The following is a 23,675-nucleotide window of genomic DNA, read 5'->3' on the forward strand; positions in this document are numbered from 1 at the left end:
GATGAGGACAAGGGCCTCATCCTCACAACCCTGGCCGGTGGTTGTGAGGGTCTGCGGGCGGGGGGCTTATCAGAATCTGGAAGCCCCCTTTAACAAGAGGACCCCCAGATCCCGCCCCCCCCTGTTTGAGATGGTAAGGGGGTACAAAAGTACCCCTACCATTTCACAAAGAAAGTGTCAAAATGGTTAAATAAGACAAACACACTTTTGAAAAATTCCTTTATTAAAAATAAAAAAAATAAAAAAAAGATTCCAGCAGTGCTAATCCACTCTTGCTATCCAGCGACGTATCTCCGGGGTCCAGCGATGGATGATCATATCCAGCGACGGGGGATCTCTCAGTCCAGCGCTGTCCATACATCCTTCTTCTGTCTCCATTGCGGAGACACTGCGGAGATCCCAGCGCTGACGTTTCTCATATTAGGAGGGCGGGGCCACTCGTCACCTGATCCCGCCCCCTCTGACGCTGGTGAAGGGAGCCAGGGGTTCCCCAGTGACGTGTGGGTGACCCCGCCCCCTCTGATGTAACGGAAACCTGCGTTACATCAGAGGGGGCGGGGTCACCCACACGTCACTGGGGAACCCCTGGTTTCCCTCTCCAGCGTCAGAGGGGCGGGGTCAGGTGACGGGTGGCCCCGCCCTCCTAATATAAGAAACGTCAGCGCTGGGATCTCCGCAGTCTCCGCAGTGGAGACAGAAGAAGGATGTATGGACAGCGCTGGACTGAGAGATCCCCGTCGCTGGATATGATCATCCATTGCTGGACCCCAGAGATCCGTCGCTGGATAGCAAGAGTGGATTAGCACCGCTGGAATCTTTTTTTTATTTTTTTTTATTTTTAATAAAGGAATTTTTCAGAAGTGTGTTTGTCTTATTTAACCATTTTGATACTTTCTTTGTGAAATGGTAGGGGTACTTTTGTACCCCCTTACCATTTCAAACAGGGGGGGGCGGGATCTGGGGGTCCCCTTGTTAAAGGGGGCTTCCAGATTCTGATAAGCCCCCCCCCTGCAGACCCTCACAACCACCGGCCAGGGTTGTGAGGATGAGGCCCTTGTTCTCATCAACATGGGGACAAGGTGCTTTGAGGGGTCACAGACCCCCAAAGCATCCTCCCAATGTTGAGGGTATGTGGCCTGGTACGGTTCAGGAGGGAGGGGGGCCGCTCTCTCATCCCCCTCTTTTTCTGCGGCCTGCCAGGTTGCGTGCTCGGATAAAGGGTCTGGTATGGATTTTTAGGGGGGCCCCACGTCAATTTTTTTTTAAATTTGATGCGGGGTTCCCCTTAATATCCATATCAGACCTGAAGGGTCTGGTATGGATATTTAGGGGGACCCCCACGTAATTTTTTTTTAAAAATTTGACACGGGGTTCCCCTTAATATCCATGTCAGACCTGAAGGGCCTGGTAATTGAATTTAGGGGAACCCCCACACTTTTTTTTTTTTTAATCAATGAATGAATGAATTGTCGGCTAATACAGAGAACACTCATTGAGTGTTCTCTGTATTACGGGGAGCCGACAATTTAGCCGCAAGTGATTTTAAAAGACGTTTTTTCCTGCACAAATGACACTTTGTGCAGGGACAGTTCTAAGCACAAGAAACATGCGCCCCTTCACAGGCATACTATAGATACCCCCCAGCTACGAAATTTAAAGGAATATTACACTTTTATTGTTTCACTTTAATCATTATTAAAATCACTGCTCCTGAAAAAACTACAGTTTTTAAAACTTTTTTTTGCATTGATCCATGTCCCCTGGGGCAGGACCCGGGTCCCCAAATACTTTTTAGGACAGTAACCTGCATATTACCCTTTAAAATGAGCACTTTAGATCTCTCCCATAGACTTGTATAGGGTGTTCCGGCTTTTCGAATTTGCTGCGAACAGCCCAAATTGTTCACTGTTCGCTGAACAGGCGAACAGGCAGTGTTCGAGTCGAACATGAGTTCGACTCGAACTCGAAGCTCATCCCTAATCATAATCTATAGCATATATATTAATGGCAGTGGGCTCTTCTCAAAAGCTATGCAGACCCATATGAGCTCTATGTGCAGGTTTCCTTCATTTGATACTTGGAGATAGTTATATTTTGTTTGTGGTGCTTTGTGTGCTCATATTTTATTAATTTCAACTATATAAATGTTATATTGTTTCAGCTGCACTTCCAGTGGCCCCAGTGCATACTTGTTATTGCCCTCTTGGGGCTGTCACTTATCAGTCCTTAGCTGGCCAAAGGCGGGGAGGCACTTTTGTATTATTTCTGTTTTTAATTTGTTTGGTTTATTATATAGTTTATGATGTGAGTACGGGGTGCTTTTATAACACAATTGATAATCATTTTTGAAATTCTGCATAAGAAATGTATTATATTGTAGATACATTATACCTACCCACTATAGCCCTGACAAATGAAATTTCTGACATGCAAGTAATGCACGATGGACGTGTCAAAATAATTGCATGAATATGGACTGTTGGGTATTCTGTCAATATATGATCTATCTACATACTTTCAATGTGCCAGCCAATATGGGATTTTAAATTGTGTTATAAATGAAGCTGTTGTATACATTTATTATATACTTTGCATATGAAGCATGTACATTGACCTCAAAGTATCATGGAAAATGTATCTAATGTAGTGTGTATTTGAGTAGGGATGGTGGCAATATAAGTGTAACCACTTTCATTATTTTCTTTTTTTATGTTTTTAGGTATTTGCTATTCAGTCATGTTGTGCAAAATAACAGCTTAATTCAGGCTAGCTTAAACTGTTGGTTAAATAAGTTTACCATCTCAGCTACATAGTACAGAGTAAAAATGATTATCTCCTTAAAGTATGAATTATTTAGTCTGTAAAAACCTTAAAACTTAAGCAAGGTTTATTCACTGGTTAAGACACTCTGCACTTTACATTATTGTAGTAATTTTGGGTTATTTATAAAGATTGTACCAATAATTGCTTTTGGCTTTGCCACTGTTTGTCATATTTTTCCACTTATTTCTCCATTTTGTAAATGTTTGAAATGCATACCTGTAACAGTTATACAAATTGACAAAAAACAAAGAAACCAAAAAATAATTCATTCCTACCTTTGAAAATATTTAATTACTATTAGCTTAGGATAACATAAATTACATTGTCTTTAGAAATAAGTTGAAAGCGGTCTTCAATGGTTAAATAATTAATTTTACCTTAGTGAAACTATGTCTACAATAAATGAGAAACTTCCCAAAGAAGCTTTGTAACTTGAAGAAACTGTATGAAATTATATCTGCCCTTAATCAGACAGAAAAATGTCAGTTTTGCTCCTTATAAAAAGGTCTCATATTTTACAGGAAACTTATCTACTTTTCAAAATAATCACTGATCTGATACCTAGGTGCAAATGCATCTTTGGTGCATGTACAGTTATTTCATTGCAATTACAGTTTCAGCTTTGCTCTGAATTTATAAAGACATTAAAAACATAAATTATGCTGATGCAAGTGAAGCAGGATGCAGGGTTGTCATACAACAATATTGCTGCTTTTACTGGGTCATGTTATATGTACTGTACATAATTAGTGAAAATGTATATATATACATTTTCTTATTTAATCAGGATGTGCATGTGATAAGAAAGTACTTAGATTTATTTATGTTTATTTATACTTAGAACAACAACTTCAGTTGTGCTCTATTAATTAATATTTTATGAGTAATTCATATTTTCCTTGGATTATATTTCTATATTATAGTGCCAAATATTTCCGTTTTTACTTGTGCATTATTCATAATGATATACACATGCAATAGTTAATCTTGTCATTCTAGATATAGTATGCCTTATAAACCAATCCAATCACATATTTACATTAGAATAGTTATACATTATTAAAGATTTTGGAAAGTCAATTGCTAAATGCCAAGAAACCTGAGTAGAAGCAGCACCATGGGAACTCAGTTGCAAAACATGTACTTTAGTCACCTAATAATATTAGATGTCTTGGTATTTAAAGCAAATTTTTCCTTTTCAACCCATTAAAAATAGGATCTTTAGTGTCTAATTAAAATTGTCAAAGTATAACTTATATGGTAGTTTTCTTATCTTAAGAAGGGAGGAGGAAAAAAGCTTAACAGTTCTGGGGCGTTTGTTGAACTTTGTTGAAATTGCTAATTTAAAATTAAAAATTTTTTTTAAAAATGTAAATCCAAACCATCCTAAAGTTTATGGGGTTATTCTAGAAAATCAATTCTGGTAATTTTACAGGTAATTTTTTTATAAAGGAAAGGAATTACAAAGTAAAGAGCATGAGGAGCTAACATTGCGATGGGGGACATGTACCAATGGCAAAAAAATTAAAAACATCATTCAGCAAGGAGAGGGTCCTCCTTTTTATGCACAATAATTTCACAGGCAATATGTAAACACAAATACTTTCAATTGCATGTGTAGGAGATGCCTTTAGTGCTGTGTGTGTGGTATTATGGAGCAGTGTGACTCCTATGGACAGTGTTAGGAACACCTTATTCTGATTTTTTTTCTTTTACATTAGTGCTAGACTTAAATACAAAAGTACCCCTACCATTTCACAAAGAAAGTGTCAAAATGGTTAAATAAGACAAACACACTTTTGAAAAATTCCTTTATTAAAAATAAAAAAAATAAAAAAAAGATTCCAGCAGTGCTAATCCACTCTTGCTATCCAGCGACGTATCTCCGGGGTCCAGCGATGGATGATCATATCCAGCGACGGGGGATCTCTCAGTCCAGCGCTGTCCATACATCCTTCTTCTGTCTCCATTGCGGAGACACTGCGGAGATCCCAGCGCTGACGTTTCTCATATTAGGAGGGCGGGGCCACTCGTCACCTGATCCCGCCCCCTCTGACGCTGGTGAAGGGAGCCAGGGGTTCCCCAGTGACGTGTGGGTGACCCCGCCCCCTCTGATGTAACGGAAACCTGCGTTACATCAGAGGGGGCGGGGTCACCCACACGTCACTGGGGAACCCCTGGTTTCCCTCTCCAGCGTCAGAGGGGCGGGGTCAGGTGACGGGTGGCCCCGCCCTCCTAATATAAGAAACGTCAGCGCTGGGATCTCCGCAGTCTCCGCAGTGGAGACAGAAGAAGGATGTATGGACAGCGCTGGACTGAGAGATCCCCGTCGCTGGATATGATCATCCATTGCTGGACCCCAGAGATCCGTCGCTGGATAGCAAGAGTGGATTAGCACCGCTGGAATCTTTTTTTTATTTTTTTTTATTTTTAATAAAGGAATTTTTCAGAAGTGTGTTTGTCTTATTTAACCATTTTGATACTTTCTTTGTGAAATGGTAGGGGTACTTTTGTACCCCCTTACCATTTCAAACAGGGGGGGGCGGGATCTGGGGGTCCCCTTGTTAAAGGGGGCTTCCAGATTCTGATAAGCCCCCCCCTGCAGACCCTCACAACCACCGGCCAGGGTTGTGAGGATGAGGCCCTTGTTCTCATCAACATGGGGACAAGGTGCTTTGAGGGGTCACAGACCCCCAAAGCATCCTCCCAATGTTGAGGGTATGTGGCCTGGTACGGTTCAGGAGGGAGGGGGGCCGCTCTCTCATCCCCCTCTTTTTCTGCGGCCTGCCAGGTTGCGTGCTCGGATAAAGGGTCTGGTATGGATTTTTAGGGGGGCCCCACGTCAATTTTTTTTTAAATTTGATGCGGGGTTCCCCTTAATATCCATATCAGACCTGAAGGGTCTGGTATGGATATTTAGGGGGACCCCCACGTAATTTTTTTTTAAAAATTTGACACGGGGTTCCCCTTAATATCCATGTCAGACCTGAAGGGCCTGGTAATTGAATTTAGGGGAACCCCCACACTTTTTTTTTTTTTAATCAATGAATGAATGAATTGTCGGCTAATACAGAGAACACTCATTGAGTGTTCTCTGTATTACGGGGAGCCGACAATTTAGCCGCAAGTGATTTTAAAAGACGTTTTTTCCTGCACAAATGACACTTTGTGCAGGGACAGTTCTAAGCACAAGAAACATGCGCCCCTTCACAGGCATACTATAGATACCCCCCAGCTACGAAATTTAAAGGAATATTACACTTTTATTGTTTCACTTTAATCATTATTAAAATCACTGCTCCTGAAAAAACTACAGTTTTTAAAACTTTTTTTTGCATTGATCCATGTCCCCTGGGGCAGGACCCGGGTCCCCAAATACTTTTTAGGACAGTAACCTGCATATTACCCTTTAAAATGAGCACTTTAGATCTCTCCCATAGACTTGTATAGGGTGTTCCGGCTTTTCGAATTTGCTGCGAACAGCCCAAATTGTTCACTGTTCGCTGAACAGGCGAACAGGCAGTGTTCGAGTCGAACATGAGTTCGACTCGAACTCGAAGCTCATCCCTAATCATAATCTATAGCATATATATTAATGGCAGTGGGCTCTTCTCAAAAGCTATGCAGACCCATATGAGCTCTATGTGCAGGTTTCCTTCATTTGATACTTGGAGATAGTTATATTTTGTTTGTGGTGCTTTGTGTGCTCATATTTTATTAATTTCAACTATATAAATGTTATATTGTTTCAGCTGCACTTCCAGTGGCCCCAGTGCATACTTGTTATTGCCCTCTTGGGGCTGTCACTTATCAGTCCTTAGCTGGCCAAAGGCGGGGAGGCACTTTTGTATTATTTCTGTTTTTAATTTGTTTGGTTTATTATATAGTTTATGATGTGAGTACGGGGTGCTTTTATAACACAATTGATAATCATTTTTGAAATTCTGCATAAGAAATGTATTATATTGTAGATACATTATACCTACCCACTATAGCCCTGACAAATGAAATTTCTGACATGCAAGTAATGCACGATGGACGTGTCAAAATAATTGCATGAATATGGACTGTTGGGTATTCTGTCAATATATGATCTATCTACATACTTTCAATGTGCCAGCCAATATGGGATTTTAAATTGTGTTATAAATGAAGCTGTTGTATACATTTATTATATACTTTGCATATGAAGCATGTACATTGACCTCAAAGTATCATGGAAAATGTATCTAATGTAGTGTGTATTTGAGTAGGGATGGTGGCAATATAAGTGTAACCACTTTCATTATTTTCTTTTTTTATGTTTTTAGGTATTTGCTATTCAGTCATGTTGTGCAAAATAACAGCTTAATTCAGGCTAGCTTAAACTGTTGGTTAAATAAGTTTACCATCTCAGCTACATAGTACAGAGTAAAAATGATTATCTCCTTAAAGTATGAATTATTTAGTCTGTAAAAACCTTAAAACTTAAGCAAGGTTTATTCACTGGTTAAGACACTCTGCACTTTACATTATTGTAGTAATTTTGGGTTATTTATAAAGATTGTACCAATAATTGCTTTTGGCTTTGCCACTGTTTGTCATATTTTTCCACTTATTTCTCCATTTTGTAAATGTTTGAAATGCATACCTGTAACAGTTATACAAATTGACAAAAAACAAAGAAACCAAAAAATAATTCATTCCTACCTTTGAAAATATTTAATTACTATTAGCTTAGGATAACATAAATTACATTGTCTTTAGAAATAAGTTGAAAGCGGTCTTCAATGGTTAAATAATTAATTTTACCTTAGTGAAACTATGTCTACAATAAATGAGAAACTTCCCAAAGAAGCTTTGTAACTTGAAGAAACTGTATGAAATTATATCTGCCCTTAATCAGACAGAAAAATGTCAGTTTTGCTCCTTATAAAAAGGTCTCATATTTTACAGGAAACTTATCTACTTTTCAAAATAATCACTGATCTGATACCTAGGTGCAAATGCATCTTTGGTGCATGTACAGTTATTTCATTGCAATTACAGTTTCAGCTTTGCTCTGAATTTATAAAGACATTAAAAACATAAATTATGCTGATGCAAGTGAAGCAGGATGCAGGGTTGTCATACAACAATATTGCTGCTTTTACTGGGTCATATGTACTGTACATAATTAGTGAAAATGTATATATATACATTTTCTTATTTAATCAGGATGTGCATGTGATAAGAAAGTACTTAGATTTATTTATGTTTATTTATACTTAGAACAACAACTTCAGTTGTGCTCTATTAATTAATATTTTATGAGTAATTCATATTTTCCTTGGATTATATTTCTATATTATAGTGCCAAATATTTCCGTTTTTACTTGTGCATTATTCATAATGATATACACATGCAATAGTTAATCTTGTCATTCTAGATATAGTATGCCTTATAAACCAATCCAATCACATATTTACATTAGAATAGTTATACATTATTAAAGATTTTGGAAAGTCAATTGCTAAATGCCAAGAAACCTGAGTAGAAGCAGCACCATGGGAACTCAGTTGCAAAACATGTACTTTAGTCACCTAATAATATTAGATGTCTTGGTATTTAAAGCAAATTTTTCCTTTTCAACCCATTAAAAATAGGATCTTTAGTGTCTAATTAAAATTGTCAAAGTATAACTTATATGGTAGTTTTCTTATCTTAAGAAGGGAGGAGGAAAAAAGCTTAACAGTTCTGGGGCGTTTGTTGAACTTTGTTGAAATTGCTAATTTAAAATTAAATTTTTTTTTTTAAAATGTAAATCCAAACCATCCTAAAGTTTATGGTGTTATTCTAGAAAATCAATTCTGGTAATTTTACAGGTAATTTTTTTATAAAGGAAAGGAATTACAAAGTAAAGAGCATGAGGAGCTAACATTGCGATGGGGGACATGTACCAATGGCAAAAAAATTAAAAACGTCATTCAGCAAGGAGAGGGTCCTCCTTTTTATGCACAATAATTTCACAGGCAATATGTAAACACAAATACTTTCAATTGCATGTGTAGGAGATGCCTTTAGTGCTGTGTGTGTGGTATTATGGAGCAGTGTGACTCCTATGGACAGTGTTAGGAACACCTTATTCTGATTTTTTTTCTTTTACATTAGTGCTAGACTTAAATACAGCAGCCGCAGCAGTTCACTACGATTAATTTCAACTTGAAAGAAAAGGATTTTTAGGTTGTTTTGGCTGGGACACTTTTTTTTTGTCAAACTTTAATGGCCTTAATTGAAAGCTCTTAAATAAATAAAGCTAAACTTTATAAACATTGGTCAGTGGCAAGGCAGTTTTATAATAGTTTGTGAGCTTCTTCTTTAGCAGTATCACATTCCATTGTCTCCAAATCCAGAAATTATTCCCAAATTACTCTAAATATAGAGCTCAAGTAAGTATTTGACAGTAAAAATCCAGTGTCGAGACAATGCACAACCACTTGAATAGGTAGAAAATAGGTTACCACATGCATCAGGAACTACAACTGCAGCAAAGACCTCAGTGGGAGCAGCATCACAATGAGTCAAGTCAGCAGCAAAAAGCATGTGCTCCTCACTACTGATAGGTATATAGCAGCCACTGAAGATAAGGCACCATTTTTCTCAATGTATCTTAAAGTGGTTGTAAAGGCTTGTTTTCTATTTTTTTAAAATAACAAACATATCATACTTACCTCCACTGTGCAGCTTGTTTTGCACAAAGTGGCCCCTATCGTCAATTTTTGGGGTCCCTCGGTGGCTCTCACGGCTCTTCCCTGCATCAGATAACTCCCTAGGAGAAGCACTCTCCCAGGGGGTTACTTTGCGAGCGTGCTCCCGAGTCCAGCATTTGCACGAATGCCGGACTCGGCCCCGCGCCCCCTGCACCCGCGTTATTGGCTTTGATTGACAACAGCAGGAGCCAGTGGCTGCGCTGTTATCAATCTATCAAATCAAGAGCCAGGACCCATGGAGAGAGGGACAGCGAAATACAGGCCTCAGGTAAGTAAAACGGGAGGCTAGGGGACCAGTCACTGCTAGGTGTTTTTAAAACGTAATGCATAGGATGCATTAAGGTGAAAAAAACACGAGGGTTTACAACCCCTTGAAGGGTGGATAGCAGACATTTTATTTTGAAGATTGCTGATTTTCTTTCCCTCCTCTTCCACTTTAAGGGATGTGGTGCTTGCACTGAGGAGGAGGAATGTAGCAACATTAAAAAAAGGCTGCCCATCCTTCTAACGTCCCGAGGGAAGGCCAGGCAGGATGAAGAGGAGGGAAGAAATAATATGGCTGGGGATAAGTGGCAGTAACAAAATTAAAATATATTTTCACTTTTGCAGTCACATTGGGATAACACCTACTTTATATCCATTACATGTTTCCATTTACATAACATAACTTTAAATAAATATTATAATTTTGTAGCTTACCATTTTAGATGTTCTTTCCTGGACCCTGAAAACATATTGCATAGTCCTCTTTCTTTGTGAGGAGGCTGGGCAGCTGTGTTTGCCATAATTAACCCTATCAGTATTGTGCAGACATATTCATTGTCAGTTGTAACTAGGTTTGAATTCTGTCTATCCTCACAAAGGGTTAAATGTGTAGAGGCTGGGCCTCTTGAATTGTATTTTAACAACAGACTTGGGACAGATTAAAAAAACAGTGCAGTCAACCATGACACCTTGTCCTGAGAAACATCTAAAAGACTAGAAATATTTGAAAAATAAAATGGAATGCTGTGTGAATGGAAACACATAACAACGTGCTTTATTCCTTTGAGCAAACCTCTCATCTAGTGCGTATTTCTATTGTTGGAGAAGAGATGGCTCGTTGGAGTCAGCAGTGCACCCTAATAGCCCATGAATGACAAGTGGAGGAGGATTGGAATGGTGATATACATCATTGATATGTTTTGACTGTGTGGGGTTTTCTTAAATTTGACTGCAAAAGTTTAAATACACTTTAAAGTGTATCCTATGCCCATAGGTTTCTCACCGTCTCCAAATTTTCCTTTTAAGGACCATCTCTCTGGTACTAGATCACCTCTCAATTAGCATAGACTGGATATTGTGTTTTGTTTTTGGCTGGTATATGTAAAATAATTGTATGTATTAAAATTTACATTTTACACAGTTTTACCTGTAAGGCCACTCCTTCCACAGAAAATAAAATATTTCCTTATAAAAAACAAGTCTTAGGCCTATACACTACCTTGTTCCCTTGCAAAAAAGCTGCCTACCCTTTCACCATGCATGGAAAAGGGCTGACATCAGCAAATGGAAAGGGGGGGGGGATACTACAGGCACAAACTTTATTTGCACCTATCATAGAGGTTGCGTGGAGATAAACTATTATCTTTTTAATCCCCAGAGGCACAGGTCTGCCACTTGTCTGCAGGGGCTGTAAATGCCCCTCTTTTCCTTCTCCTCATCTCTCCCTGATGCTCATATCAGCTATTTCAGTAGGCTCCTATTTCTTTTTTTTTCTCCATCATTTGGGTGCATAGCAACCATATATAATTGGCCTACTAATGTTCCCTTTCCCTCCTCTACCTTCTGTTCCCTCTAAAGGTCATAATGCACTCACTTCTAGTACTGTAACTCTCTCCTCACTGGCCTACCTTTGCACAGGCTTGCTCCCCTTTAGTCTATTAAGAATGCTGCTTCTAGACTAATACACATTACTTGTCAAAAATTAACACACATAGAACAATCACATATATACAACAATTATTTTCATAAAAACATGGTATTGCTGTAACCATACTGCCTGATTGCTAGTATTCTCAATAAGGCTTATGATGTAACATATAGTCCAACAATCAATAATAGCACCGTCTCAAATGCGGAAGGAACCGGTTATGGCAGATGTTCTTGCTCTCTTCCAGGAGATTGTTATTTAGGTGTGACACTGCCGCTTGGATATTTGATCAGAGCGTCAATCTTAGACCACTACTTCCACCATTCAGCGATACGTTTGGCATTTTACCCTTGGTCAAGACAAGTTTAACTGTGAATGGGATATGCAAATTGACTTTCCGCCATTAACACCTCCATAGCATCTTTTGCCTGCTTACCAGCAAGCTGACAAATATTTATATACAGCTTTTTCAAATCCTATTTGCGAATCGCTCCTGAAGAAGCTCTAAATTAGCATGGAACATGTCGATCTATCTTGCTAGTTAAAAATCTGGACCCACACGCCTGACACCATTCTCTGGGACTTTGAATACTTTTCTACTACCGGATACCAAATTAATGGTTTTGTATTATTGATTGTTGGACTATATGTTACATCATAAGCCTTATTGGAGAATACTAGCGATCAGGCAGTATGGGTTACAGCAATATCATATTTTTATGAAAATAATTGTTGTATATATGTGATTGTTGTATGTGTGTTCATTTTTGACAACTAAATAATAAAATATTTCCAATATTTTTTAGATAGAGTACTCATGTGCCGTATAAAGTCTATTTAATAGTATTTTTTTTCTTTTTCGCAATCCATATCGGGATGTTGGCACATTAATATTGGTGTGTTCGCAGTGTCACCCTGCGATACAAGTGGTCTTTTTATACACTTCTTAATTCTCATAATACACCTTACTAACTGATCTGTGACTGATGCTCCTCTCTGCCAATCGCTTCACTGGTTTCTCCTACCACACTGTATAAAATTCAAAATACTAACCACAACATACAAGGCCATCCACAACACTGCCCCCAGCTACATCACCAACCTCATCTGCAGATATCGCCAAAATTGTCCTCTTCATTCCTCCGAAGACCTCCTGCTCTCTAGCTCCCTTGTTACCTCCTCCCATGCTACCCCCAAGGACTTCTCTAGAGCCTATTTAATCCTCTGGAACTGCCTGCCCCAATATGTCTGCTCAGCCCCTAACCTGTCTGCCTTTAGGCGATCCCTGAAAATTCACTTATTCAGGGAAGCCTATCCCACCTCCACCTAAGAACTGTACCTGAGCCACCTCCATCAGTTCACCCCCTGCAGCTATTACCTTTGGTGCCACTGCCCTCTCCCTTTAAATTGTAAGCTCCAAGGGCAGGGTCCTCCCAGCCCTCTGTATTTAACTGTATTATACTTGTACTGTCCCTCCTCTACATTGTAAAGTGCTGCACAAACTGTTGGCACTATATAAATTCTGTAGAATAATAATTTCCTTGTAACCCATGGCCTCAAAAAAATCTTCTCTGACACCAGTAAACTTGAAACCAATCCATCACACCAACTCTTTGTGAACAAATCCTCACCACCTTCAAAACCAATTTGTGCTCCAAAGTGTTCCTTTAAGTTTTCCCACTCATCGGATTTGGGTGACCTCCTATATATGACAAGTAGATCTACCAGCATTTAAAATCTTGTTTTCCTCCTCCAGGCCAAGGACACCCTCAGAGAGACATATAATCAGTGTATACAACACTTTTTATTAAAAATTGCCCAAAGATATAAAAGATTTGCACTCACAATATGTGATACCCATCCAGTACCCATAATGAATGCACAATGTTGATTTCAGGAAACCACTCAGCCTGCAGCCAGTGTACGTTCTATTGAGCAGAAATTATGTTTCTGAAAGTCGCACACTAACCAGACATCTTCAGGAAGCATCTGGCAAAAGGTGTTGCACAATAATAATGCTATGGGTCTGTGTCTCCTATGTACCATATGAACATATAATGTGAATACCGGTTGGTGTCTGATTATATGTCCTTCTGAGGTTGTCCATGGCCTGGAGGAGGAAAATTAGATCTTGAGCGCTGGTAGACCTACTTATCGTATATAAGAGGTCAACCAAATCAATGGACAAACTCATAGGGGCACTCTGGAACACAAGATGGTGTTAAAGGTTTATCATGAAATTTAAACTGGAGTGTATTATTTCAGAGACAACAGCTAGTAATATTTTACAGTATTGATGCACACTGTGTAAACAGCTTTAGTAGGCTGCAATATCTCTCCCTGCAAACACTCAGTCAGTCCTCCCCATCTACTCCATGTCTCCAACATATACCGACTGTGTACATAACTGTTCAGTTTGTATGTTGAAATAGAAATTATCTCTCCCAACAAACACTACATCAGCTCTCCCTATCCTCTTCAAGTCTCCTTCATAAATTGTCTTTGTATACTGTATAGCACTCTTTAGCACTGTATAATATAGCAACTATCTCACTCTGCAAACACCCTGTCAGCTCTACCTATCTTCTCCAAGTCTCCAAAAACACACTGACAAAATACTTGTGGGAACCTAGACTCTATAATGAAGGGGGTTGTACATTAAAAAAAAAAATACCCTTATAAACCACCTGAACACAGTTTAAAAGCCAGAAAGTGCATAATTGGTTGCTATAGTGGCACACAGCCACATTAGTTTATTTCTCTGAACTATGAACGACTTGGGTTTGCCTTAAATTCATGTTCTACCACAACCTAAAGAACATCTCTAATCTTAAGCTTATAAAAAAAGAATTTTTATAACACACAAGAAAAAAAAACTACCTATACCACATTCATCATATATATATTTGGATTTAAAATGCCACTAATTTGTTGAGTCTCATAATACTTTGGATTGTCTTGAGAGATCGGATTTTGGGGTCTAACATATAGTATATATCTGAAGCATAGGTTTTTCTATAGATGATTTGAATGTACACTTTTCTTAAGGTGCCTATAGGCCCAATAAGTCTGATGGACAAGCAAATATTACATGCCTTTCTCAGCTCCGAATTGTTGATAATCTATGCAGGGGAGTGGTTTCATCCTGTGAGCTTATAAATTGGATATGTATCAGCATAAATTAATGTATGTATGAAATACAGAAAAATTGTTCTATGAGGCACTGAGAAACACTTAAAAGTAGGATGAGCACCTGCCAGGATTCGTAGATACAAACCTTCCCTAGAACCGGGGTGTCCACATTGTGGGAGTCTCCCATGCTCCTTTTATCATCTGATATGGTCATGTCCAGACATCCAGGCCTTCTGGCTACAGGTGGTTCATTTCCTTCATGACAGCATGGGCTCCCCCCTCCAGGTGGACCCTAAGCTGTGTTTATTGGGCCTGGAGCTGGGCGCCCCGGCGGAACCCGCACATGCTATTTTCATCCAGGAAACACTGTTTAGTGCTAGGAAGTTAATTGCCCGGTTATGGATGCGGTCAGAAACCCCGACATTCCGAGCTTGGGTAGCTGAGGTTAATTCAAGCTTACCAATGAAGAAAGTCATATATGCACACAGAGGGTGTCCAGGCAAATTTACTAAGATCTGGGATCGGTGGCTTAATGAACCAGATACTTGTGGGAATTAGCTATACTGATAAGTCAAGACTCCTATGGGGGCTATGTGCAAGTGATGTGTTTCATGCGATAATGGTTTTTGTCTCTCCCACTTCTCTATTTACTATGCAACACAGTTGAAATGTCTTCAAATGTATGATTGACGTAGTTTTAATAGGTCGGTCCTGTGTTTCATAAGGTGTTGGAGCCGCCCCAAATGGATATTACTTTTGACTGCCGAATGTACCAAAACTGTAACTTGTTTTATGTATCGTGCTATCTACCAATAAACTTGTTTTTCTATAAAAATAAAAAAAAGTAGGATGAGCACAAGAGGTCCTAATATCTAACTGATATTGGCACCACAATAATACTGATCTAGTGAAATTAGTGATTGAAAAAACATACTTTAGCATTCGAAATTTTGCAGGACTTATAATATACTCCATGTAATCGTTTATGTATAATAAAGTGGCTTGAAAAAAAAGATATTTTTATAGTTTGAATACTCATCAGACCTGCACATTTTAGTTATTTAAAAAAAATGTTTTTACATATAAAAAAAATACAAACACAGGATTGCCCACTTCATCCCTCATACCTGTACACCCCATATGGGCAAAAGCTATTTTTAAATTTCGGCTCAGGGCCTGTTTATTTTTTGCAATATGTTGGAATACATTGTTCATGTATTTTTGTGCAACTACAGACACATTCTTCAGCTTGTAGATGGAAGTGTTTATTCATGTTTAGCTGCATCTATGGTTAAACTCTGTTTTTTCTATATAATAAAATTCCTGTTTCTTATCTGAAGCTAAGCAGAAAAGCCCATGTGGACTGTGCACTGTCTGTCAGGCTATATACAAACGTTAACAGGTTATGGGCCCAGGCATAGCCCAGACAACAACCCAGTCGCCCAGAGAAAAGCTGAGAACCCAGTCATAGCCCAGCCATAGCCAGCTCCAGAAAATAAGTGCAAGATACAACAACAGAAAGACTGCAATAGAATAAAAGAAAATGGCCAGTAACACAATGGCAACAAAGATTTCATTTGCAAATCTGAGAAACCAGAACTGCCAGTCTTAGAAATTCAAGTTAAAAATGCTGCTAATAAGAGAAGGTACCGGGGAAATGTATAATTGAAGTCAGGCCAGGAAACCCCTCAGATGAGTGGATAGAGAAAGTTCAAAGCACAATCTCTCTTAGCACAGAAGATGATCAAATCATACATGCATGTAAGTGTGAAACTGCTAAAGAAATGTGGGAAGGACTATAAAAGGTGCATGAAAAAGCTAATCTCAGTAATAAACTGTATTTGATTAGAAAGCTATACTAAACCGAGATGGTGAAAGGGCAGAATATATAGGATTAAATAAGGCAGCCAATGTAAATGGTTGAACGCCTGAGAGGTATAGGAGAAGAAAGAAACCATTTTCATGTCACAACACTATTACTCAGAGGATTACCAGGCAGTTGTGAAATGCTTGCCACATCACTTGATGCACATCCAGATGATAAACTGACATTGAAATATGTTAAGGGAAAGCCTGTGGATGATTATAAGCGTAAAACAGAAAGCATTATTAGTGATGGTGCTTTTGTTGCAGAGTCTGCTTTAAAGACAAAATAGGAAAAAAACAGTAACATGCAAGAAACAGAGGCGATTCAGTTCGCATTGTGCGCTATACAAGTATTTCATTCATTCATTCATTCAAGGGGGATTATTTACGAAAGGCAAATCCAATTTGCACTACAAGTGTAAACTATAAGTGCAAAGTGCACTTGAAATTGCACTGAAAGTCCACTTGGAAGTGCAGTTGCTGTAAATCTGAGGGGTAGATCTGAAATGAGGGGACGCTCTGCTGATTTTATCATCCAATCATGTGCAAGCTAAAATGCTGTTTTTTATTTTCCTTCTATGTCCCCCTTGGATCTGCAGCGACTGCACTTCCAAGTGCACTTTCAGTGCAATTTCAAGTGCACTTTGCACTTGTAGTGGAAAGCGGATTTGCCTTTCGTAAATAACCCCCAAGGTCATTTAAAAGCAGATTGCAGAATCTATAAAGCTAGAGTGCAAAAACAAACTAAACTACAAAAGACCAAATGTGAAGGAAGATACTGATTTTGCTTCATATAATGAAACTGTTTTTCAATCCAAAAGTCGCACAAGTCACATGACAAATTACAAGAAAAGCCTTTCCAAAGCAGAGTACCAACAGAGTTAAGAAACCTTTGGGCTCAATTTATTCAGATATTTGTAGTGCAATTGGAAAGATTTACTCCAGGAAAGAAAAGGCATTTTCTCACTTTTATAGATGATTACTTCAGGTTTCCTACCCTATGGGGGTTATTTACTAAAGAAAAATCCACTTTGCACTGCAAGTGCACTTGAAAGTAAAGTTGCTGTAGATCTGAGTGGGGACATGAAAGGAAAATAAAAAACAGCTTTTTAGTTTGCACATGATTGGATGATAAAATCACGTACACACGGGCGGACTGTTCGCCCAACTTTGTCCGCTGAACAGTGTTTCAGCGGACAGTCCGCTCGTGTGTGGGCTTCAGCGGACAGTTTCAGCGGACAGTCTGACGAACAAAGTTTTTCGGAATTCCCGTAAGACAGTCCGCTGAAACTTGGTTTCAGCGGACAGTCCGCTCGTGTGTAGGCTCGTTGGACAGACTAAGTTTCGCGCATGCCCAGAAAGGATTTACAGGGCGGACAGGGCGGAAGCGCTCGGTCTTGTAAAACTAGTGTTCGTATTGAAGCTAGCATATTCGTCATGCTGCTAATTTTGTGGTTTATTAATATAGCCCGTTCTTTTCTTCTTCGTAATGCAAGAAAAGTGAAGTAGCTTTGCTGCTTATATTCACACAGAGTTATACCACATGTTTTTATTCATCCTCATCCTATGATTAATCTTCCAATTATAGAAAAAATATATTCTAAATTATGATTTTTTTTTAAAAACCCCCCAAAAAATGTGTATATATATATATATATATATATATATATATATATATATATATATATATATTTATTTATTAAAAAATATATAGAATTTATCTATTACTATATATTTTTGGAACTACTATTGTCATTTTTTTTTTTTTGTGGGGGGGGGGGGGGGTTGAAACAAGATGGACTTGCATTTTTTTTGGCCAAGCAGGACTATGCAAGTAGAGATAGATAGATAGATAGATAGATAGATAGATAGATAGATAGATAGATACCCAAACCAGCATTTTAGCTTACACATGATTGCATGTTCAAAATCAGCAGAGCTTCCCCTCATTTCAAATGTTAAGCCTCAAATTTACAGCGACTGCACTTCCAAGTGCACTTGCAGTGCTTTAAAAATTGCACTTGATGTTAGCATATTTACATGAACGTGTGTTTTGTAAATAACCCCCAGAGTCTTTTGACATGTATCTGCCTACTCACAAATAAACTTTGTTTTTTAAGCCAAAAAAAAAAAAAAAAAAAAACATACAATATTTTTTTGAAATAATAAAGTTTTATTTTTCCTCAGAACAAAACTGCAACACTGGAGACAATTTTGACGTTTGTGAAGCCTTTTGTCCCCCAGGCACACATCAAGTGAGTGGCCACCAAAATTCCGAACCTGTGTAGCATGTAAATAGGGAGCACAACCAGGTCCTAGAATCCCAAAGACCAGGAACAGCAGCAGATGAGATCTATGTCCCCAGACTGTGGTACTACAACAGCCTGCGTCTTCTTTCAGAGCAGACTGAAGCCAGGCAGTCACTTGCAACTCTGCCGTCTAGCCTTCCCTCCATGCTTCGCTGGAGGCTGTGCCTCTGGTGGTGGACTTGTGGTAGGAAGAGGAGGAGGAGGAGGAGGAGGAGGAGCAGTAGGGTCTGCGTTATAAAGCTTGGTGGTGGGTGTGAGCTCACCCTTCAGACCCCGTTGGATGGCATCAAAAAATATTGCTTCACACAAGTTGCGCTGTGGTTTGTCCATTTCAAGTAGCTTACTAGCCAGATAAGTGCCATAGGCCTCCTCCGGATTGGGGGGTTTGGACAGAACTTGTGTGGCTTGGCGTATAAGCGCCAAGGACTCCTCCTCTGTACGGGTCATCCTCCTGGGCCTTTTGCTGGCTAGGCGGAGGGGAGGGACCTGGCTTTCCGTCCGACTCCTGCTGGGCCCAGCTAGCTCCTGTGTGTGGCTGGTCCCGGCCTCCTCCTCCATACCACTTGGTCCCGGGCTCCTCCTGGGTGAGCTCATCCTGTGTAAAAAACAAAGAAATCAATAAATAAAATATGTCTATATTTTGAAATCATCAATCACTAACAATTTTACAGTTCTCACTTGCAAATACATTTGTCTTGAAATACAAAAGGCTATCATTTTGACACCATCATTTTTCCATCAGTTCACCAAGATTTGAGCCACATTTGTGTAAACTACTGTATCCTTCTATCTAATTTAATTTGTGATGAAATCCTCGATTTGGAAGCAATTCAAACATTCAACTTTACATCATTAATATTTGAGCAATCCAAACTTTAGAAACTAAAATATACCTGGCTCCAGCTGGGCGCATCAACTTCGTCCAGCAAGGAAGGGTCTGGATCTTCCAGGGATGGCTCACCTGAGGCGGAGGGAAGGGTGGAGGGACGGGTAGACGGAAGAGTCGAAAGTGACTGCCTGGCTTCTGACGTGTCATCCAGAAAACGCAGCCTGTCATAATACCACAGCTTAGGTACATAGACCTGACCTGCTGCTGATCCTGATGTTTGGGACTCTAGGATCTTTCTGCGCTCCCGCCTATACACGCTACGCAGGTTCTTAATTTTGGCGTTCACAAAGTCAGTGTCTGCCTGGGGGAGTCGGGTTTTCACAAACGTCAAAACTGTCTCCAGTGTCTTCTTCCGGGCAGCACGGCTTGAATATTGGGGGTGTTTTGAATCCCAAAGACTACTGTGAGACTCAATTAAATCCAGAAATGTTGAGAGGAAGGCCTCCTCCTTAAAGGGGTCTGGGGTATACCTTTGCATTTTCTGAAAAAAAAAAAAAAAGTCAGACCAAATGCACACTATATTGTGACAATGTAGGCGAGACACACACTACCACACACGCTACCCCCCCACACACACACTACCCCACACACACACACTACACCTCCCACACACACACTACCCCTCCCACACACACACACAAACACTACCCCCGCCCTCCCCACACACACACACACACTACACACACTACTGCCCCATACACACACACACACACACACACACACACTACCCCTCCCACACACACAAACACTACCCCCCTCACACACACACACTACCCCCCCCCCCCCCACACACACACACACACACACTACACACACTACTGCCCCATACACACACACACACACACACACACTACCCCTCCCACACACACAAACACTACCCCCCCCCACACACACACACTACCCCCCCCCCCCCCCCCCCCACACACACACACACACACACACACACACACACACACACACACTACACACACTATTGCCCCACACACACACACACGCACACACACTACCCCTCCCACACACACAAACACTACCCCCCCACACACACACACACACACACACACTACCCCCCCCTATACACCCACCTCCACCCCCACACTACCACACAAAACACCAACCCCACTCAACCACCAACCCACATAAAAATCAATTAAACATCAATAAGATTCAATTTCAATATACACATTCCTAAGGCAGGCTTTAAATTAAACGAAAATAAAACGATAACTATCTTACCGTCGCGTGTAGCACTCGCTGCTTCCGTTCGGACAAGCGTACGGCCTCGCGGTAACGCTTTATATACAGTGCATGCGTTCAGGCTCCGCCTGCGTCGCCCGCCCCTGACGTTCCTTGTGACCGTATTTCCCCGCCCCTTTTACCCTCGTTCCGCTGTGGGTGAATGATAGGAGAAAATGGCGGACGCAAATTCAATGAGCAGCGTGAGCAGCGCGGAGGAAAGCCATGGACCCCATGCTTCCGGAGCAAGGAGGAGATATAAGGCCACCAATATGGCCTTTGAAGAGATGGTGGAGATGGTGGCTATATTAAGAAGGGAGGACTATGATGGGGAACATGGCCCGTACCCCAAACCTAACGTCCGGAAACGCGCCATCTTGGATAAGGTCGTGACATCGTTGCAGAACAAATTTGGGGTACAAAGAGGCAAAGACCAGCTCCGGAAACGATGGTCCGACAACAAGTCCAGGGAGCCGGACCAATATCACCGCATCAAAAAGGCCCTGAAAAAAGTGAGTAAACTCTGCGTTTCTCGTGACTGTCGGACATAATCGTTCGTGTAGGTATTATATGTAAATCTGGCGGATTTGTTCGTAATCGTTCGTGTAGGTATTGTATGTAAATCTGGCGGATTTTATCGTAATCGTTCGTGTAGGTATTGTATGTAAATCTGGCGGATTTGATCGTTCGTGTAGTTAATAGTTCATGTAATGAGCGCATATGGTTGTTCGTATATGTGGGCGTAAATAGCATGAATTTGTATATGGTGTAAATTTATCTGGTGTTGGATTAGATTTTAATTAGTTATTCATTTTTTTGTATTGTTCATGATAAACTGAATTGTCACGCTCAGTTTATAGGATATAAGTTTTTAATAAAGTTTCATAAATTTATTCAGTGCAATGTAGACTCAATAAAAAAAAATGAGATAGATAGATAAAATGCTGGTTCAACATCTGGACTGGGAAACATTTAAGTGTAGTTTGGGACATCATAGAACATTTTTTGACATAATCACACACAGGTACTCCAGGGGATGATTCGAGTGTGTCCGTCTGTGAAACTTGGACACAAGATATAAAGTATCACAGTTTGGTTAAAGGCTAGGTTCACATTGCTGCAATGTACGAGATCAAATGTGATTTGCACCGCACTGCAGTGCAAATCACATGTGATCTCTGTGTGATGCGATTTCAGCCATACATATAGTATGGCTGAATTCGCATCGCATCCGGCCCAAACTTGTACATGGCCCTTTTTTTAGTCCACAGCCGAATCGGATCACATGGGTGTTCACACTATGTGGTCCGATTCCTGTCCGAGTTTAAAGATTGCACTGTGAAATGAGAACTAATTTGGAGGTGTCAATAAAACTTTACACTGATACTCCCAGCAGGTCACATAGGGCAGTGCGAACTGCACATGCGATGCGTGAAACCACAGTAGATTTGCAGCGTTCACACATCGCAGCAGTCTGAACACAGCCTAACTAAAAAAAAGTCATTTTAAGGATGTATTAAACTAGGAGCTTGTAATAACCAGCTAATAATTGTACACCACTTCAAACCAATGTTTCATATTCAAATTTCTGTACTCAAATATCACTATGCTTAAAAGTATCCTTTTTTTTTTTTTTTATTCTCATAGGGGAACAAAGACTCAGACAAGAGGCGGAGCAGCCCAGGACCCCCAGACCTCGCCAGCCTGATTGGGCACTTAGCCCCAGCCCCGCGTCGGTATTGGAGCTGCCCAGCCCTGTGTCCGAGAGGGAGCAGCCAAGCCCCGTATCCTCCGCTGGACCAAGCTCCGTAGCTCCTCTGGATCATCCGAGCCCAGGGCTAGATGTGGAGGAGGAAGAGGTGGTGGAGATACACACCCCACAAAGTGAGTGTCTGACAACCCAGCTTAAGGTAAACAATTAATGGCTGTATATGTTAACCAATTTTTTATCTACACATGTTTTTAGGTGATGATCTGGTTGTGGAAGGACAACAAGCTGCAGAGCCATTTACCTCTGACAGTGCCCAGAGGCTGATTGGGCAGATCATGGCCTGGAATGGCAGGATTGATTTCATGGAGAACAACATCCAGGCCATGCAACACCAAATCCATGCCATACAACAGCAACTGGTCACTATGAGGCAGGAAATGAAGAACATGATCGATGTTTTAGGGAGAATCTAAGCCCCTTTTCCCTAAAACACAATCGATCATGTTCTTCATTTCCTTGCCAAAAAGTTTTTAATGTTTTTAGAACATAGTTTTTAGAGGCCAAATTTTGAAGATGCACACGGTGTGTCAACATGTGCTATGTGCCATCAGAGGATCGCAATGGACGCATTTGGTGTTTGCAAACCCTTCCTCATTCTAGTATGTGAGAGGAAGGGATTGCACACACCAAACACGTCCATTGATCACTCATGATGGTGCATAGCACATGTTGACATTACCAATTTTTGGTGTGCATCTTCAAAATTTGGCTTTACCCCTTGTTTTATGTAAATAGTTAAAAAGATGCTTTTATTTTTTTTATTTTTGTGATAATTGTATTTTAGATATATCTAAAGATTTCTATGTTTACAAAAAAAGAAAAAAAAATTAACAATTCCAAAAAAAAAAAAACACAAAAATTAAAATTTTTTTGGGGATAATTGTATTTTATATATAGATATATCTATATATTTCTATGTTTACAAAAAAAGAATAAAAGAAAAAAAAAAACACATAAAGAAAAATATCTAAAAAAGAGGCACTGGTTGGAATGTGCACTATTAAAAAATCG

The sequence above is a fragment of the Lithobates pipiens genome, unplaced genomic scaffold (assembly GCF_037356315.1).
Source record: "Lithobates pipiens isolate NorthernLeopardFrog02 unplaced genomic scaffold, aLitPip1_a1.2 Scaffold_18, whole genome shotgun sequence".
Lineage (NCBI taxonomy): Eukaryota > Metazoa > Chordata > Amphibia > Anura > Ranidae > Lithobates > Lithobates pipiens.